The sequence below is a fragment of the Rhipicephalus microplus genome, chromosome 9 (assembly GCF_043290135.1).
Source record: "Rhipicephalus microplus isolate Deutch F79 chromosome 9, USDA_Rmic, whole genome shotgun sequence".
Classification (NCBI taxonomy): Eukaryota; Metazoa; Arthropoda; class Arachnida; order Ixodida; family Ixodidae; genus Rhipicephalus; species Rhipicephalus microplus.
The window spans coordinates 46,011,331-46,017,833 of record NC_134708.1 but is presented as its reverse complement, the minus strand read 5'-3'; the positions used below and the strand labels follow the sequence as shown (position 1 = coordinate 46,017,833).

Below are 6,503 nucleotides of genomic sequence, written 5' to 3'. Positions count from 1 at the left end.
GTGACTGATTTTCGGGAGAAATCGTCCGCGCAGGCAGCACAGGTTTCAGTCACGCACTGTTATTGCTGTTATTGCGAAAATTGCACGTATCACAGTCACCGTTGTGCAAAGCAAAGTTGACAAACAAAGCAAAAAAACATGCGAGCTGTGAACTTACCGGTTGCTTTTTCACATTTCTTTAACAAAGCACAGCGGCGCAACACATGTCTTCAACTGTCGGAGGAGTAAATATTCTCATTTAAAAAGTTTGAAATAGTTGCGACAAAACCTGGAATGTATTGCAAGTTGTTCGAAGTATAGTTAAAGTATTCTAGAACACTATAGTATAGTTGATTCACGCAAAAAGCATACTTCATGCGATGCAGGCGGGAGTGTGTGTGTGAAGTCATAAAAAAAAGTTCATTAATTTCTTTGCATTTTTAAAATTCCAAAATGTATCCCAACTCCTTGATTACTTTCAATTTTGGAACATGAGCCTAATACAATATCAAACATTATTGTTATTAACCCTTAAAAAAGAGGGGAGAAGACATGAAGGGGAGAAAAACAGTATTGACTCACTAAACATAGTTGACGCGCGCGGGCCTCTTTGAGTATAATTAAAACGTTAGTGTTCACAAAGTTATGCAATATTGCAGCTTTTTGCATAAATAGATACATGTGCTGTTTTATTTTATTGGAAAGAACATAAAAGTTTTTAAAGTGTAACGCTATTTTAAGAAGTTGACTGAAGTATGTTCAATAACTTTAAAGCTCGGTGGCTTTGTCTCTCTAGGCTATGAATTTGCTTCACAAAATTCAGCGTACAGAGGTCCGGTCCGGATCCCGTGAGCTGCTTCTCCGTCACGTTCTTTGTCACGATATAGGAATCCGTTTAATTACACCTCGACGGGAGTATTTGACCGGATTCTTTTGCTTCGCTTTATTACATATTTTTCCTATAGATGCGGTATATCTCCATGTCGAATTATTTAGCAAGACTTGTGGGCGAACTCGTTCGTTGTTTATGAAGGGCACATTCCACAGAAATTTCGGACTATTTGTTCCTTTACGCATGCGCCGTATCAGAAAGAAAATGAGCCGACAAATTCAATACCTATACATCATTTTAAAAGCTTTTAACTACAGTGTACTCTATCTTAACTGTGGCTATTTTAGCACTGCATTCAACTGAAGCTTGCTGGTGTGATTTCTCGAAATGAAATTTTGCTGCAGGGCACAAAATTACACAAGTGTAATTTTCGTACAAACATTGCAAGCGCTTTGCCACAAGTGGAATGAAAGAAAAATAATAATAATGCCATAGTAACATGAGTCACATGAAGACGATAGTTATAGCGCGAGAACAAAACGACGACACAGAGACAAGAAGGACACGAAAGACACGAGCGCTGCCACACTTCTAAGACACATGAAGACTCCAGCACAAGCTAGCATATTTTCCCCCTAACAGGGAGAAAGTGCAAAAGAAAAAAAAATGTGGAACGCTTCACGATTTTGCGTGTCATCCTTGCGCAGGGGCCATGCTAATCTTCTCTGTATCGTTCCAATTTTAGTATATGTACTTTGGAAGTACATCCTATTGCCTTTCGCTCAACTACATATAGCCAGAAAATGGGAGGCCGTTCCGAAGCTGTGAGGCTTGTTTTACACACACATAAATATTGAATTACACCAGTCAGCATTTTGTAGATGGTGCAACTTCTTGCAAGTAGCACAATACTTCGCAAGTGCCTTTTATATTACTACTATTTACTTGCACAGATAGAAGTTGTTAGATTAAATTATTTGTCTTTAGAACAAAACGAAGGCATTGGCTCAGTCTCGCCCTCTCGTGGCTGAAGCGCTAGTTAGCCCAAGATGGCGCGTAATTCAAAACAAGACTAGCTTCGGTTGAAGTCAAATAACTACTACTACTACTACTACTACTACTACTACTACTACTACTACTACTACTACTACTACTACTACTACTACTACTACTACTACTACTACTACTACTACTACTAATAATAATAATAATAATAATAATAATAATAATAATAATAATAATAATAATAATAATAATAATAATAATAATAATAAAAGTCCCACAAATCACGCACTGCCTTTTCGACGAAACTTATCAATGTACTCACACATATAGCAAATACTTTAGTGCAATACCCACATACGCGAAGGAAATGCCAAATGATGGACCATTGTCCTTGATTGGATTGGAATAAAATGTTTTTAAAGGTTATTGGTTCTCATGCATAAGTCCTCCGGACTGTGTCTATGTTTTCTTTAACCATGTAGACCGTGAGCGAAATTAATTAGGAAAAAAATCTGGAATGTTTCACAATTTTGCGTGTAATCCTTGCTCAAGGGTCATGCTGATTGCTCTGTATCATTGTTTTCTTAGTATATGTACTTTGAAAATACATCCTTTCGTTGAACCATGGATTTGACCACCGCTACGGAGTGTTGAACTCTCTTCACTATTTGAAGTTTTTGCACTGCAACCATTAGTAATCTCTTCAGAGGTATCGTAGTAATCAGCGATGATTTTTTTTTTCATTAATGGCTGTTTATATGCACAAATAAATACCTGAAAAAACAACGACATGGTTTCAAAAAAAAATGGCAGACCCCACAGTGGCAATCGATTATATGCGAAGCACGAATGAGAAAGGCTGATATGTCACCCTAAAAAGTGCGCAATATTACGAGATGGAGATAACTGATGCCGTGCATGACTTCCGTGTCATGATTATCATGTTTGGATTTACCATCGTCATCTATTCACGTCACGTGATACGAAATTTAGTATATGTGGAGCTAGCGAAACGACCGCGAGCACGCTATGAGCGCGGTATGTCGTCATGTTTTTACATGCACGCGTGTCAGGATTATCATATTTGCAGCAGTCACATATTTCGTCATTCATTGACGTCACGTAATACCAAATTCGGTTTATGTGGATGTAGCAAGACGGCCGTGAGCACATCATGAAGGGCCCAATATACTCCAATGTAGCGTTGACGCACATGAACGCTGGGCACAGCGACGCTACGTTAGCAAAACGCGACCGCTCAAGTTTGCCCGCCGACGCCAGCGCTTGCATTTCCCCTGCCAGAAAAAAACGCACAACAGTAGCGTGTAGCGACCCTTCCGCTCCCTTTGGCTGCCTCGCATTTTCGAAGCGCGCGCGCTGCACGTGAAACGTCCCTCGTTCCGCGATGTCACCCCAACAGAAAGGGGGGAACTATTGCTGCGTCGTCAACTGTCACAATAGCCATGCAAATACGAAGGGGTCGACTCCACCAGTGAAATTCTACCGATTCCTAAACAGATGGTACGACACAAGCAGACGACAAGAATGGATTAAAGCAGTGCGCCGAAAAAAGTAAGAAAACAATTTTTAAATAAAAATTAGCACGCGCACAATGCATTCAACATAACTGGTGTTGATTCCTGCGTCTCCGTTCCTCTAATCTATCGAGTTACTGGGAGATGCAAGTCCCCAGCTTAAAAGTATAAATTTTCAACATCCGTCTTTAGAGCACTGTTAAAAAATTGCAAAGAAATATTTTATTCCGCTACTATTATTCGATATTTTTGGAGACGTAGTAGTTGAAGCTGTGTACACATGTGGTATTGGTGATGTGTTGTTAAATATTTTTATATCTACGCAGCGCCGACGGAAGTGTGTGGTTGTCAAAAGCTTGGGCAATGATTTGTAGCAGACATTTTGTGGGAAACTGCAAAAATGACTCAAGTCTGCACCCTTCGTCAAGTCTGCCCCCGTGCACTACGAAAAAAAAAAGAAAAAAAATGCATTAGCCGTTGTTGCACGCCCATTGGCAGATACAGTGAACTACAAATTTTCCCGCTCACTTTAATCCAAGTGCCAGCCTAAATAATCTGCATGCCATTGAAATAATCTGAACGCCGAGCTATTTAATCCATGTGCCAAACATTTAATCCAAGCGCCAACATATTTAATCCAAGCACCAACTCAATGAGGCCGCATGCCAGTGAGTTTAATCCAAGTGCCACCATGTTTAATCCAATTGCCAATGACTTTAATTCAGGTGCCAGTCAGTTTAATCCATGCACAAGAAACACATAGTCTGCCACTTTATATATTATAAATGTCAAAATAACGCAAACATGACGTCACAGGAAGAACTTTTCTCTCGCCTATACATGCTAGCGCTTATGAAATGAAGTGCGCAGTGCTACTTCTCCTTAATGTTTTGGTGTCATAGATTCAAAATTAAAAAAAAAAACAGTGAATAGTTATTGCATTTGTGGGTACTAAATGTATTTGCTCATAGGGTCCATGTTAGTCTACGTATATTTCATCGCTACTGCATTATTCCGGCTAACAATGTACACCATCGCATATGCATAGATTCGCCTCGTATGCCTCAGCAGACGGCATTTGGCTGCTTATTCACTGAGGCTTTCGCAGTCGTGTGCTCAGCCCAGTGAGAACAGTGACCGACAGATGGCATTCATTTGTTCTCAAAATCAGAAGTAACCACTTAAAAATACTAAACTTGCATTTAATCGGATTTATGTGGAATCAAGTTGTTATAAAAGCATCAAAGGAGATACTCCGGTTTTCATGTAACAGACGACACTTAGTGTTGCTGAAGCTCGTTTGCTTGAAACACGTGCGTTTTCATACGGGCACATTGCAGACGAGAAGAGAGCTTTGCTTGAAGTTACGGCTGGACGCAAACGATGACCACACTTTGAAACACCGACAAACCTCGTCAAAAAGAAAAAAAAACAGCCGAGTATCGCTGGTCGACAGGGCTATAGAATTGTGGGCGTCAACAGGCGTGGCGGTGACCTAAAGCAAGTGGCCGACGCCCTAGGCATCAATATTAGAACAGCAAGATCGATTACTGCTACAGACAGAGAAACATCAAAGCATGGTGGGGGTTCCAAAAGGAAGTTTGGACATGACGTCGTGAGTACTTTGAGACGAATTGTCGACAAAAACTGCGCATTTACAATAAAGCAACTAAAGGAGGCCCTGGAGGAAGAAATGCCAGGAGTACAAATCAGTGCAAGGTCAGTCGATCGGTTGCTGGATGCCCACTGCTACTCGATGAAGCTAGTGACGCAGAGGCCTACAGATCGCAAAGGTGACAATATCAAGCACAGCCTGCAGGCGTTATTTGCTGCTGGATGCGGCTCGCCACTCCATGCAAAAACACAGTACGTGGACAGCGCGGCCTTCGATCAGCACAATTTCTCTTTCGTGGCTGCCGCTTCGCGTGAAGATGACTTGTGAACGTTCGTCTCCGAGTCCTATAAGACAGTTCTGTTTTAATAAATACACTCACCTGTGGCTATGTTGCATTTCTTGAATAATTATAATTAGTAGTAAGCACTCTTGCTTTCCCTATATATATATATATATATATATATATATATATATATATATATATATATATATATATATATATATATATATATATATATATATATATATATATATATATTTATATATATATATATATATATATATATATATATATATATATATATATATATATATAGAGAGAGAGAGAGAGAGAGAGAGAGAGAGAGAGAGAGAGCAAGTCGATCATCGGGCCGATCCAATTATCCTTTCGCTGTTCGGTAGCGATTATGTCAACGTCAATGGCAGAAACAGTAGCCGAGGATACTGAGCAGAGCACATCACCTTCAGGCAGAGGGGAGCGCGAGAGGGCGTCGGCGTCAGCATGCTGGCGTCCGTTGCGGTAGAGGACGCGGATGTCGTAGTCTTGTAAGCGAAGAGCCCAACGGGCGAGGCGGCCTGAGGGATCCTTCAATGATGACAGCCAGCATAGTGCATGATGGTCGGTGACGACATCGAATGGGCGACCATACAAATACGGTCGAAACTTTGTAAGAGCCCAGATGATCGCCAGGCACTCTTTCTCCGTGACGGTGTAGTTTGTCTCAGCTCTCGAGAGCGTACGACTTGCATATGCTACGACATATTCAGGGAATCCGGGTTTGCGCTGCGCCAGGACAGCGCCGAGGCCTACACCGCTGGCGTCTGTGTGCTCCTCCGTCGGGGCCGTAGGGTCGTAGTGGCGTAGAATGGGAGGAGACGTCAACACATGGCGGAGCTTCGCGAACGCGTCGTCGCACTCAGACGACCACGAATTGAGGGACCCGTTACTTCCAAGGAGCTTCGTCAGCGGTGATATGATCGTGGCAAAGTTTCGTATGAAGCGTCGGAAGTACGAGCACAGGCCCACGAAACTACGCAGTTCTTTGACGGACGCAGGTTTCGGGAATTCGGCCACGGCCCGAAGCTTGGCTGGGTCAGGAAGAATGCCATCCTTGGACACGACGTACCCAAGGATGGTGAGTTGCCGTGCTGCAAAGCGGCACTTCTTCAGATTTAGTTGCAAGCCGGCATTGCTGACACGTGCAAAAACTTCTTTCAGACGTTGGAGGTGCGTAGAGAAATCTGGAGCGAACACAAC

The 6,503-nt window shown here is 42.0% G+C and overlaps 2 non-coding genes across 2 annotated transcripts; both read right to left on the bottom strand.

Moving 5' to 3' along the window:
• Positions 1-1,473: 1,473 nt before the first annotated feature.
• On the bottom strand, positions 1,474-1,576 carry LOC142772360 (U6 spliceosomal RNA). Its single transcript, XR_012886334.1, has one exon. It is a non-coding gene; the product is annotated as a U6 spliceosomal RNA (small nuclear RNA).
• A 746-nt stretch (positions 1,577-2,322) lies between these two features.
• LOC119186693 (U6 spliceosomal RNA) lies at positions 2,323-2,424 on the bottom strand. Its single transcript, XR_005111743.2, has one exon. It is a non-coding gene; the product is annotated as a U6 spliceosomal RNA (small nuclear RNA).
• Between the last annotated feature and the right edge of the window lie 4,079 nt (positions 2,425-6,503).